At 30.4% G+C, this 14,996-nt stretch overlaps 2 long non-coding RNA genes across 2 annotated transcripts in view; one reads left to right on the top strand and one right to left on the bottom strand.

Annotated features, from left to right (window-relative positions):
• LOC117111190 overlaps positions 1-14,472 on the top strand; it is a 116,464-nt gene extending 101,992 nt beyond the window's left edge. Inside the window, exon 11 of the long non-coding RNA XR_004445835.1 lies at positions 12,148-14,472. This is a non-coding gene — a long non-coding RNA (uncharacterized LOC117111190). The remainder of the gene's footprint in view (positions 1-12,147) is intronic.
• LOC117111192 lies at positions 9,067-12,330 on the bottom strand. Its single transcript, XR_004445839.1, has 2 exons — positions 12,193-12,330; positions 9,067-11,811 (listed from the first exon to the last, which is right to left on the bottom strand). It is a non-coding gene; the product is annotated as an uncharacterized LOC117111192 (long non-coding RNA).
• Positions 14,473-14,996: the final 524 nt, after the last annotated feature.

Raw genomic sequence — 14,996 nt, 5'->3', positions numbered from 1 at the left:
GGGTGAAGTGAGTTTTGGAAGGTGGGGGAGGGGGTTGCAGTAAGTAAGTGAGTTTGTGGTTAGGAAGGTGGAGAAAATAAATTACTTTATACTGGCCACAGAACTTCAGTACTTTTTACTAATTTTTACTGTATTTTCAAAAATATTTTAAAAAGATACTGTAGAACTAAAGCATTCTTACTTTCAGATCAATCACATTAGCCTATAGGCTCTTGGTTTTTGTTGTCGAGTTAAATGAAATCAGTTATGAAGTAATATTAAAAGAAAATGTAAATATTATTAAATTCATTTAAATATGACTTCAATTTATAACAAATGTTTGAAATATGTCAATCATTTGATAAGATGAAAATCATCTTCATCATTGTATCAATATGAATGTAGAGAACTTGGTTTTTGTTGGCTAGTTAGATGAAATCTCTTATGAAGTAATATTAAAGGGAAATGTAAATATTATTAATTTATCAAGGAATTAATAATATTAAAGGGAAATGTAAATATTATTAATTCCTGGACAAATATTGCTTTTTAATTTATAACAGACATTTCAAATAATGTCAATCATTGATAAAAATATGAAAATCATCATTTTTATGAATATGAATGTAGGCCCTTGGTTTTTGTGGCAAGTTAAATGAAATCTCTTATGAAATAATATTAAAGTAAAATGTAAATATTATTAAATTCCTCTTTAAATATTGCTTTTCATTTTATAATAGTACTTTGAAATATGTCAATCATTTATAAAAATATGAAAATCTTCCTCATTGTATTGATATGAATCTAAATACACTTATGTTTCTGTTTTCATCCCATCACATCTCAAGTCAATATTTGACATAAGTCATTCAAAATTAATATCACACCAATTGTGAGTTATTAGGCCTATATAAACAAAACATAGTACATTAACATATTAACAAACATAACTAACATATTTGTAACATATTATATTGGTATTAATTAGTATATTAGTAATATTAGCATTACTGTTATATAAATATTAATATTGATAAATTTCTTTTTTCTCTGTATTTCATCTTATGACCTCTTGCACCATTATTTGGTATTATGTCAATCAACGTATAAAAAAATTAAATTGAATTTTAATAAACATATTAAACATATTTGTAATAAAGCCAATAGAACACTAGGTTTGATCAAACGTAATTGTTGAAAGATTTGAAATAAAAAAAGTGCATTAATTAAATTAAATTTTACATTAGTTAGACCACAACTTGAAATGGGTATCATTTTATATTATAGAGTGTGCAATACTCTAGCTGCTAAATTAAAAGTTATTCAGCGTAGATTTTTAAGGTTTGCATGCAAGGTATGTGATGTTCCCAAATATAGTTTAAGTCTTCCTACATTAGAAAATAGGCATTTATATCTTGACTGTATTTTTCTATAACTGTTAATAATTACTATGGCCCTTTTTTACTTTCTCTGTTTGGACTCTGTCAAATCAAGGCGTTGTCTTAAGGCCGCATCTTCTCTTTCATATTCCTTTTTCTAGAGTTAATGCCTCTAAACATGGGTTTAACATCAGACTTCCTGCCGATAAAACTAGTGATGTTTATTTTAATTTGTTATGTTTATTTAAAACTAAACTTAGAAGTTGTTTGTATGTTTAGGCTTTTGCTGACTTTTTTTTTATCCATGTTTTGTATTTCTTCGTTTTGTCACTGTTACATGTATTCCATTCTTTTAAAAGCGGGCATCCCGCTGTTGGATGGGAATTGAAATAAAATTTTAAAAAATAAAATCATACTAACCTTATTATATAAATATAAATCCTATCAAACCTAATAAATTTCTGCTGACATTATGTTTATCTCATGACATCTCTAACCACTATTTACGTAAAATTACTATTAAACTTTTGGTAAAAAATTTTATTTCATTTCATGACATCTATACCATTATTTGACATGTCAATCAACTAGTAAAAACATTAAAATCTTACCAACTATCATGTAAATTATACTAGTAAATTTTTTGTTAAAATATTATACGTTATTTAATCTCTTGACATCTCTAACCATTATTTGGCACATGTCAGTCAACTGATAAACATTAAAATCATACCAACCATCATATTATGTTAATAAATTTCTGTCAAAAATGATATTCATCTCGTGACATATCTATACCATTATTGGTCAATCAACTGGTTAGAACATTAAAATCACATCAACCATAATTATATAAATATTAATAAATCTGTTAAAAATTGTATTTGCATATTGTATGTAAATCAAGGACACAAGTCAACGTGTGGTATTTTACTGTATTTTTATTGTGTATTAATATAACATAAAGTGGCACACGCTTGATTGCAATTATGGACAAGAGGAATCATTAGAAAATATTCAACAAAGAAATAATCCCATAACTGGTTATAATAACTACTTTTGGCTAAGCGTGGTGGGCTGTTGACTTGGAATAACTCATCCGCCCCTTTGTTCAGCTACATAAAAACATAAAAATCACACCAACATTTGTTATATCTTATTTTACACATGGTGTACCGCAAAATATAACATGTTTTTCTGTTACAGTGATATAAATACAGACATTGTGTCGATCAATGTAGCTTTACCCAGGTGTATATGCTGGATTAGAATATGACTTTGACGTACCAAGTGTATTGTCATAGTGTCGATTACATGCCATGCTACTCGCCAGGGAGGGGTGTAGTTTTCACACCCTTTCGAAATTGTATACGGTGTTTCCAACTGCTAGTTTGTCTTTGTTATATGAGAGACAGTTTTGTTTGAATATTTGAATCATATTTATGATGTTTATTGATTTTTATGTGTATTTTTTTTTAGACAGTCGTTCGCATATAAATTTATAGCCAATGCCAACTTCTGCGGATAAATCAAACTTCCACCAACTGTGTCGCAACTCATCTTCATTATTTTGGTCTTAAATTTATGGTGCTGTAATTTAAGTGCCTTGAGCATTACTTGGAAATTGATATTGCACTGTACAAATTGTTATTAGCTCTGTTATATTATATAAATTAAATATAATATAACCTTAAATTCATATTTCATAAAAATGTCTCTTCCTGATTTTGTGCTCATCAATTTAGTAATATTCTTTCATGGATCATGTGTGAGTATTTGAATGTTACAATTCATGTTTTATTGTACACTTTCAACAGCATTGAGCTCAAGAATTTGACGTCCACATGGTTGGACTAAATGTCAAGTACACGAAGTGGTGGTGTCATGGGTTGAATAAGGGAGTTCAAGGTCTTTATCCCCAGTTCCCAGAAAACAGTACAGCCCACATATTATCTTTAATTAATATTTCGTTCCTGATCCAATTCATTCAAATGGCTACAAAAAGGCTATGTTCTGTGTTAGTCTAGTGAAATGTACAGTATTAAGGCTATCCGTTTATAAGACGACCCACAAGTTTGAAAAGATTTTTGAACGATTTTTGTATACCAGGCATATAAGATAAATCCCTTCCTGTTTCATTGTCGGAATTCCATTTTATGGTTTCAATGTCCATTAAAATCTTATTTCCCCACATTAATTGCATTCATTACATTTCATTCGCATGTTACAGACTACAGTATCCGTACAAAAGATGAACATGGTTTAAAAATAAAAAATTTATATGTGTTCGGCGTATAAGACAACACCTGTTTTCTTTAATCGTAATAATGGGCACATTCCCCCTCTAACCCTCCAGCCGCCACAACGGTCTCAAATTGATGCTTTACATCTAGTTATCTTATCCTACAAATGTTTTTTTCCTTTGCCTTGCCTCCCGTTTCATTAACCCAGCCACCGCCAGTGATCTTATCTTATGTTAATGTAAATGGTGCTGTACTGTATTCACAACATCTTAGCTGATTAAAATCATGGGATTTGATTTCACCAATCCACAGCATTACTTTAATAATATTTTTTATGGTTCAGTGAATTCACAAAAAGTTCAATGTGTATCCAACTAATTATCTGCAATTAACTCCTACTTAAGTTTTGAGAAGTTACAGTTTAAGTTGTTATTGTACCACCTAATAATGCCATTATCCTCCCCTGGGATTTGTATCCATACCATAAGGGATGCACTCAGAAAAATTAGCCAAAAGTTTAACTTAGGAAAAACTAATGTGGAGATTAGTCGAGGTCACCCCGGAAACCAGCATGCTTTACAGTGACACCAGGATTGTAAGCAGGGATCTGATTGGTTGAGATGAAGATGGGAAGGATTGTGATTGGTTGAATAAAGTAGCTAATGAGGGAATGAATGGGAAAGTGAACTGTTCCAAATGGAGCCAAAGTTTCATATTTGTTTTAGTTAGTCTTGACCTCTGACTAAATTTAGCTGCTATGTAAAAAACAAATTTTTACACCAGTTCTGATTTGTTATATTGTACATGTTTTCTTCAAAGAAAATGATGTAGTATTTGTGCATATAGTGTAGGAGATGTAGGGATCAGTTAGTATTTCTACCAGTTACCAGTAAACCTTAAATTTACATTTAACCATTTTCGGCCATATTTTTGCGCTAAATGTCAAAAGTGGGAGGATTTTTTTCATAACCAAAAATTTTTAGTATGTACTAACAGCATGTGTACACTTTTTTATATAAGAACTTTTTGCCAATTTAAAGCTCAAAATGTTCTTATTGTGTTTTTATTTTACATGCTTTTCAAAGATAAAATTATTATTGTACAGTAGATATATATTACTCTACTGTCTTCAGACGGTATTACATAGTCACACCTACTATGCCTAAGGTAGAGATAAGACCAAGATAATTTTACTGGTATTTTTTATTAGTTTTTTGAGGTTTTTTAAAAAATAAAAACATCATTCAACATTTTACCACAGCCTCAATTTGTTCTTATTTTGTTATTATTTTATTCAGTTTCTTATAAGATGCAGGAATACTTCTACTAGAGCAGGTACTGCTGGTCATTATAATTTGCCCAAACCGAGAACTGAAATGTTTAAAAGTAGTTTTATTTATAAAGGTCCGTCCTATCTTAATTCACTTCCTAATGACATACGAAATTGCAATACATTTTATTCTTTTAAAAATAAACTAAAAATAGCACTAAAATCATCTTAATGACTGCTTTTTATTAAAATTGAAATTTTATATCTTGTTTATGCAATTGTTTTTAAAAAATTTTAACGAAAATCTATTTTATAATTGTGCTTTATATATTTTACATGTATTACTGTATTTGTTTTGTTATAATGTATGTTTTGTATTTGTTATGAGGGCCTCTTTGAGTCAGCATCACTGTAAGAGCTACCCTCATAAAAGAAAGTTGAATAAATAAATACTAAATAAATAAAGATGTGTTTTTATAAAATAAAAAAAAAGTGTATATGAATGATTTACTATGAAAGGTATTGCTACCTGCTATACAAGACAGTAATATACCACACTTGCTAATGGCTATCCTTGCCCTTTAATAACTAAAATAAAAAGTAAGATACTTACAACAGAATATATAGTGATGAGATTATTTAATTTGTTTAATGAATATAATAATTATATTACATAATACTGCACATGCTCTAATGTCACTCAGTCGAGTAATAGCACAAAAGTAATGTAAGATCCTACATACCTATATATTACATTCCTTAAAACTATTTATGTATGTTTTTCATGTTATGTATCTTGTATACTTCTCATTTATATTGTTGAGGGCCCCTTAAAATCAGCTCAAGCTGGATGGGTCACCCTCTTGAAATATGGTTATATAAATAAATAATAAATATTACTTTACAGAGTGATAATAGTAGGTACTTTTCCCCTTGTTTTTATACCAGGTAGTACATATGGATATCAATATGTATCATACAATATTTTCTTGTTTTCAGTGAGTTTATTTGAATGTATTTGTATTGGTTTGATTTAAAAATTCAATTTAGATAATGAGTATGGGAAGTATGAATTTAATATTAATAATGCAATTATAATAATGGTATTGAAGAAACTGGCAATTTCCTTCTTATACTATTGGCCGTGAATACTCTTCAGCTGTCTTTTCTACTCACATGCCTCCTTACCAAATATTTAAAAATATTTTATAATAAATAAAGCTTATCCATGATACAAAGTATGGATATATAGAATATGGAGTAGTAGGCCATTTTTTAAAGAAAAGAAACAAAAAGGCCAAATATACACTTGTCAAAACAATTTTTATTTTGAATTTCTTCCCCACTTACAAATATTAATTTTAATAAGGCCTTATAAAAAATATTAGTTTATCACCATATCTAGGCTGGAAATTGATGAGGGAGGGAGACTTTTTTTTAAATTTTTTATTTTGCTAAAGCCAAATATCACCCTTGGGTTATTTGCTGGTGCATTGATATTCAAAGTAAAACATGATTTAGATAATACAAACAATATCTACTAACTATTTAATTTTAAAAAATGGAAAAAATATATTTTTTTGAGTACCATAAAAGACATGTGCGTGAGGGTGATAAGCTGTAATTTTCTTTTTATTGAGCCTAAACGCTAAGTATAAAAAGTCTCACCTCAGAAACATAATTGCAATTTTGGGCATGAAAACAAAAGGGGAACATTCTTTATGCCCATTCCCTCGCCAACACTGGTATATTACTTTGTATCATGCTGAAGGTTAAATTGCTTGCCTTTCAAACCTTGGTCTTAGGTTCAAATCCTATATTATTCAATATTTGTTTTATGACTAAAAATAACTTCTTTCCTGAAGCACCTTGCTGAGACTTGATCACCATACATTAAACACTCAAACCCTGTTTTTGATCCAATACGCTGTCCTCTGAAAACAAAAATAATTAAAATCGTTGACAAATATCATTGACAATGCTCTTGTAATACATTTCAAACTCATTATGTATAATCAAAACCTACTTACACTCCATAACAGTGGACGTATCTATTTTAATTTGTTTTCATTGTCAACTATACTCTACCTGAGTACACCCCCAGGCTAGGTTTCCTAAGCATTGTGGGAATCAGGTTTCAAGTTCAAACGCCACATTGACCTGCGTTATTCTACAATCAGTTTTTTTGTTGTCTTATAATAGAATAGAAACACTGAGAGAATACTTCACATTCTGTTTTATTGTTAACAAAATATCCTCATTTCATACAGTGTACCTACTGTATTACTGAATGCACAGATAGACAACAAAGCAACATTACATTTTTTAGTATAGAAACTAGGGGAAAAACATGAATTATTTCTGTTTATGTTGTTTCCAATTTCCACATATTTCAATGTTGATGATGATGATGATAATAAATATGATGATGAATGCATTCTCAATAAAAAATAAACCTTTTTTTCAATTCAAAGGATAACAATGTGGTGCAATGGTCTACTGATGTTAACAAGTTTGTTTATTTCCCCCTTACTCAAAGCAGCATTACATTTTTTAGTGTAATATAACTAGGAACAAAAACAAATTTTATTTTCTGTTATTTTCCACATTTTATTTGAATTTAATACAATATATGCAGAGAATAAGATTAAAACATCTTTGCAATGTACCAGTATAAATCTATGTAAATTGTAAACGGCACTCACATTGTACTGACAATTTTTATTACAACCACAACCTTTCTTCAAGTGAACTTTTTTTAGTTGTATTGTCAATATATTTAGCCCAAAAAAAAAAAAAAAAAAAAATTATTAGTTTATTTCCCTTGCACGCATGTCTTCTGTGGTACTAAAAAAAATGAATTTAAATTTTTTTTTTTTATTAAGTAGTTAGTAGATATTGTTTGTATTATCTCAATCATGTTTTACTTTGAATATCAACGCACCAGCAAACAACCCAAGGGTGATATTTGGCTTTAGCAAAATAAAAAAAGTAAAGAAAAGCCTCCCTCCCTCCCTCATCACTTTTCCAGCCTAGATAGAGTGATAAACTAACAATATTTTTTATAGGGCCTTATATCCTTTTTATTAAAAAAAAAATTAATTTTAATATGTTATTACTCTATTGCCTGTAATAAATATAATTAACATTTGTAAATTTATATATTGTCAATACTGTAGTAGGAAATTGTAAATATGAAATTTCAATAAAGAACAATATTGTTTTCTTGATGTAATTTTTTTTCTTGAGGTATTGATAATAAATTATGCAAATTATAATATTTTTGGTTAAGGAGTGTGAATGAACACAAATATAATATTTATTTATTTATTTATTTATATTTCATTTTTATCTATTTATTTATTTGAATATTTTATTGAACATTGTGCGAGTATACTCAACCAAAGTTATGCACTGTAACGGAAGATGATGATGATAAACACTTTTTTTTTTATAAGATCACATTTTATAAGAACACTAAGGCTGAAATTGCTTAAAAATTAAGCACAAAATATGAACAAATTGAGGCTGAGGTAAAATTTCAAATGAGGTTTATATTTTTAAATACCAAAATATTATATCTGTACATTATGTGCAGTAGGTGTGACTGTAATACCCTCTATAATACAATACAGTAGGTGTACCTATCTGACATTTGGGGGCCATTTTTTGTGTGGTCACTTTCACCTACATTCCAGTACAGTGCATACAACCGTACAATTAAATCTTTTTTTGTTTATAAGGTTTGTAAACTAAGAACAAAATAAGAACATTTTGAGCCTGAAATTGGCCAAAAAATAAGAACACTGAGTCTGGGCAAATTTTTAATGGTTCTTATAAAAAAAAAAGTGAATATGAATATCTATGCTCTACTGGAATATAATTTTTTGACTAAATTACATGTTGGCCTCTACAGCCAACAAAAACTCTTTCCCAGAAGAGCAAACTACAGTTTTAAACCATATTAACTTTTTAGTGTGTTCTTGGTATATATAAGCACATAAATAGATATTTCAGGACTGATAGGTTGCTAAACATGATGATGATCTTCCTTCCTGAACTGAGGCTAATTGGAAGTCTCACAAAAAGATTAAAAACAAATGTACCATTACAAACCACCGATAAATAATACATTGATTATAGAATATGTGATGTGGAGTTGATTAAATCATGAAATTTACAATAAACTCTATATTAATAAAGTATAACAACTTTATAATAATTTTTTGGGTTGAAGTTTTAAATTTACTTTAGTAGAATCAGCTAATCTCCAGGTCACATTCCTTGGTAAGCCAGGTTGTTGGAAGTTGTTAAAATGCAATTATGGAACTTGGAGGCCTACCAGTACTTGTGCAGTACAGTGCAGTACCAGCAACCTGTTCTGAAAGACTGCTGGTAGTAATTACCAGTGTAAATACTTTTATATCATTGTTCATCTGTTATATAGTATATTTCAGATAATTTTTTGATTGGGTTTTTTTTTTAACAGAGAGGAGTTTTATATTGTCTGATGCATCTTAAATATAAATCAATTTTTGTAAGCATCATTGACATTACAGTAGCTATAAATTAATATCAGGAGCAAGATGCTTCAGAAACATGGAGCATATTTAGCTATTAATAGTTCGAGGACCAAAGGGATCACAGCAGGGGGTAGGGATTTCAAAGCTACATCAGATAGTTCAAGCCCCATTGGCAATTATTTGTCGGACCCCTAAAAAATTATATATTTGCATCAAAATTTTTTATGCAATACATTGTAAAAATTCTCAGAACGGCTTAAAATGGCCCAAAATTGCAGTTTTTCTGGCAGCCACCACCCACAAGGGTCCTCCACCAGGGCTTTCCTCTCTGGGTCTGCCTTTTACAACCTGTGGGGTCAGGCGTATAAGACAACCTCCTTGTTTATTCGTACATTTTGCTGCTTTTTACGATCTTGATACTGCATCTAGCTGTCTAAAATCAGAGTCAAATGTAGGGCCAATCTTATAAATTTTGGTGCTTCCAAATTTTCGAAATCTTATTTCTCCGCGAAATGCGTTCATTTATAACAATTAGTAAGTCTAGCTTCATTTCAGTAGTAGTAAATTTACATGTTACAGATCCGCACATAAGATGAATATGATTTGAAAATCAAAAATTTATATGTTGTGCGTTTAAGACAACCTCTATATTTCGTTCGTTGTCTTTGTCTTATATAGTACTTGAGAATATACGGTAGTACTAGAGTAGAAATAGTAGCAGGGGGTAACCAAAGAAAAAGAAAAAGTCTAATTTGTAATTTCATGAGTGTAGAAACAGGGGCAGATCCAGAATAGGTGAGTAGCACATAACATTGATTTGCATTGAAATTTTTAAAATTTAGTAGCAAAATGGGGGAATGTGCCCCCCATTCCCCCTGCTGGATCCGCTCTTGAGAAAATCCATAATTTAAGAAAAGTCCACACTATCAAGTTTTATGTGACAGACTTGTGTGATTTGCCCATATATGGGCATGATGATATCATATTACACCTAAATATGGGCATATCACAGTTATTTGTCACATAAAATTTTTACAGTGTGGACAGACCTTTGCAAATAGTAGCCTGAGGTTTATATAAATGCTACAGGATTTGAACCCAAGACCCTGGAATGTGAAGGGAAGCATCTTAAGCACCATGCTTAAGCACCATGCTTCAGCTCCATTGCATCCATGGTACAGCTGGTTTTCTCAAAACCTTTTCATATAGTCAATCTTCTCTGCAGTTGAAAACTAAGTACACTACTGCACCACCTAGGCCAGCACCATGGCCATGTTCATCATCTTCATCTTACTCATTGTCATAATCATTAGTTTCTCATCCGATTGTTTTACAGTACATTTGTGTAATTTCCGTTCAGAAAATGAAAGGTTGTGAAATATTGTAGCCAGATAAATAAACATGTGAATAGAAGAAAATATATTGGCTAGCACCCAAACCACAAATATGGGTTTACACCTTCTCAGAAAAGGAATCTGTTTATACCAAAGTTGGCATCAGTTATGTTAAAGTCCTTGTTTTCATTCAGATGCATTATTAACCTTGATATTTTTTTTATTCACTTCACTCAGATCCGATTCATTGATAAAAACAAACAAGCAAATCCTTAACATTGTCAAAATTTGTTAAAAACATCCAATAATCCTGTCTACTAGCAATGGTGCAAGAAGGGTGAAGTAATTCAATTTTGATTTTTTTTTGGATAACACTATCCCTTGTTTTATGGCTGAAAAGGTGTCTCCTTAATATGGGTGTTCCAAAATGAGGGGTTCTACTGTATTAATACTAATATTTTGCTTATTTGTTATGTTCTGAAGATATTTATTCGCTTTAAAAAAATTAAAAAAACATTTATTAATATGAGGGATTTTTTTTGTTCTGATTTCCAAGTAAAAGTTAATAACTTGACTTAAAAACACAAAGTATGCAATTCATGTTTTAAATGTTAGTGTTCAAGGTTAAGAATTATCAATCTTTGCTTAGGAAATTGCTTAAGTCAAAAAAGGATGAGGTGGGCCTTAAGCAAACTACTTATGCTCATTTATCAAACCATCTTAGCAGAGTCTTAGCTAAAAATTCAACCTAGACAATTATATTGACACAAATGCGTACATGCAACTTTGAAATCAGCCATTGTATTGTAAGGGTACGTACATGTAGCATTTCACAATTGTTTGCTAGCAAGAATAGATTTTAGCAATGTGTAGTGCCTGAACTAAACTTTAAAAGCAATGTAAAATCATGAAGACAGACCTTTTGAACTTTGTAATAAGCATTATCAAAAACGAGTCATTTACGATCTTAGACCTAATTTTTTTTGTGCATTGGCCTGTTGCCATGCTTCATCAACCACTTTCAAGTAGCCTTTTCAGTACCACGTTATGGATGAATCGCAAATGTAATTCACTATATCCACCCTGCAATAAGATAAAAATATTTTCATCCTGAGCAAGGTATATGTGCACCATAAAAAAATGTAAGCTAATATTTTTGTAAAATTACTGATAAAATCTGACTTCATTAAAATCATGAATTTAAGGCAAATTTTAAGATGATATTTTTGCTAAGTAAGTTTGATAAATCCATTCCCAAGTGTATTACCTCACCGCAGATAGTTTATCTTAAGTTTTCTAAAAATAATGACTTGCCTTTTACCACTTTGTAATTAGGATTGATGGTTCACAAGAAAAAAAAACATTTCCTATTTAAATCAGATTTTTTTTAGCATGTTTGTAACCATATTATCTTGTCAGCATTGCAGATTACATCTGTACCAGTCAAATAATGTCATCACTCACCACGATCTTGATGAATCCATGTACAGGCAAAATTCAGCCTAACACATCATCATTAGTTTTTACAAAGTTTCCACCAATCACAAGTTACGAATATCCGAGCCAACATGATTGAGAGAACCAACCTTGCCATCAGCTGAGAGATTGGAGAGGAGGCAGTTGTTGATTTTCAATGGAACGCTGTCACCAGCTGGAAGATGAAAGTGATTTATATTGCTTCGTTGACATCCATGATGGAAAGGCTTCTTGTCGAAAGCTTTTCAGGAAGAAAAAGAATTGTATTATAGTTCATCTTCTGTCAAAAGACTCCTTGAACTGCTGACTGGTGTTACGAACTATAGCAAGAAAAAATCTCCATCAGGTACGGATGCCAATCTTCTGGCAGACATCACATTTGTAGTGTGTGTGGAGTTACTGTACAGTGGCTGCCAACTGATGCCTCAATATTTATTATGCTAGAACTTCAACAAAGATGGTGATATGTAGTCATCTGAAGATAGTACAGTATTGCACTATGTTTAATAACATCAGTTTTTTTGTATAAGAAGTTCAAATCAATGATGTAACATAACTTGTTTAAATACACATTGCTTTTAACCCACGTTTAAGAGTTCCATGTAAAACACAAAATGGATGGTGAATCCACGCACTTATTACCAATCATTCTAGTCTGCGGTTTTATTTAGGGAACTTCTTCAAAATGTGATCCCAAGATACAATGCGTTTTGGTCTCATTTTGTAACATTTGTCTTATATGTGACCCTTAAAGCCTATTGTTCAATGTCTTCTAGGATTATAGCGTACCAAGGATATTATTAGCATATTTATGAGGTTGATGCTAATGTTTTGAAAATAATAATGTTGCAGAAGGCTAGCCCCTTAAGATTAAGTCGTAAAAATAGTTATACAAGTCTCAAACCATAAAATTATTTGGACAGTGTTTTTCTCATTTATTATGGCAGATTTTTTGATAATTCAAGTCCATTGGATAGAATATTTCACAGAGCAGTCATAGTAAAACATTAATAACACCTAATTGGAAACACGTTAAGGTAAAAGAACTTTTAAATTCAGAGACTCAAAACAATGGAATAATTTACCTGCTGAATTAGTACTACTGCAACAGAAAAAATAAATGAATTCAAAAATTCTATCTATATTAATTCAAATGTGATTTAGTTAAGATATTTACCTATTCTTACCATTTTTTATTAATTTTTTTTTTTACTTTGTTTACTTTACTTTAATTACTTTTTACTATACTTTGTAACTGGACCATTTGGAAAAGCAGTACTACACTACTGAAAATGCAATCCAGTAAAATTAAAGAATAAATAAATAATAAAATATAATTGATATAGCACTTACGGCAATTATCGTAGTCCGTATATGGAAGGTGTACCACATATATGGCAAAAATGTGGTCCATATATTGCAAATATTATGAATAGTAAGTATAGCAAATATATTGCTTAGGCCTATACCGTACGGTATATGGCTACACATGCCAAAAATATGACCCAGATAATTGACATATATGGCCAACAATATGAGCCACATTGGTAAAGTTAATTTAGATCCTCATATATGGCATTATTAACAATAATAATCAATACTTAACAATATAAAGACCCCACCATTTTGAAAAAAATCCCTGTATTAAATGATTATTCATTCATGAAATTTTGGAGAACAGAACTAAGGTACTAAAGTGTGATTCAATAGAATGAAACTATAACTATTTCTGGAGGCCTACTTGTTATTTTCCCTGTTGTGTTATAGTCGCTGCCCTTGATCTCTTTACAGAGAATAGCTTGCCGAACGTGTCAGACGTATAATAAAATTGAACTTGAGAATTTAATTGCCCTAATAATGGGCTTAACTTCAAGTGCCACAAGATAAAGTATAGAAATACTCATGACAATAGATACTCGCACGGTTCTATTCTTATCACATTTTTTTTTTATCACTCCTTTTATTACCAAAATTGAGATGTGTGTGTCTGCTGCTATAACCTTCCTGGTCTGATCTGGGGCACTATCTGACCCAAATACTGGTGAGACACTGATTTCACCCGGGCATTGATGACTGGGGCTGGTGTGACCCAGACAGTGGTCTGGGATACACAATTTTTTTGTATTAAAAATAATAGGTTCCACTTACAATAGCAGATATTGTATGCCAGTTGCACTGTGAAGTATACAAGGAAGGTCATTATTTTGTATCTGACCTTTTGTCTGTTTTTTTAATATTAAAAATGAAATAAACTACAGTACAGTGTTTATATTTGTTAAATTGTTTTTCTTGTTCTCAAGTAACAAACTTAAGACTGGCAGAAAAATATGGAAAATTAAATTCATAAACTATTGGTATAATCATTTTTTTTTTAAAGGAGACTTGTATATTGTGCCTTGAGTCAAAGATTTGATTGGATTGAACAATGTAAGAAAATAAAAATAAATAGGCCTAAATAAAAAGAATCAATATTAAATCCATATTCTTAAGCTAACTAAATAACAAGTTATACAATGGCCAAAGGGAAATTCTACACATTTTGCCTCCATTTAGGAATAATAATTTAGGTAATATACAAAGCAATTTATAAATGTTACTGAAGTATATATGAAATGAAAAATCATTTTAAAGGGTGAAAAAAGGAGGTTGACATTACTTTGAAAAATGTGGATAAACCACCAAACAAGATAAAAGAAGACAGAATGAGATAGAAAAGAGAACATGATGATAGAACAGAAAACAATGTTGAAAATCTGAATACATAAACATAGACTGAAACATCTGCACTGTAG

Source organism: Anneissia japonica, unplaced genomic scaffold, assembly GCF_011630105.1.
Source record: "Anneissia japonica isolate Jap-2015-1 unplaced genomic scaffold, ASM1163010v1 scaffold288008_len1385354_cov213, whole genome shotgun sequence".
Taxonomy (NCBI): Eukaryota; Metazoa; Echinodermata; class Crinoidea; order Comatulida; family Comatulidae; genus Anneissia; species Anneissia japonica.
Note: the sequence above shows the minus strand (reverse complement) of the source record. Positions and strands in the feature narration are given on the sequence as shown.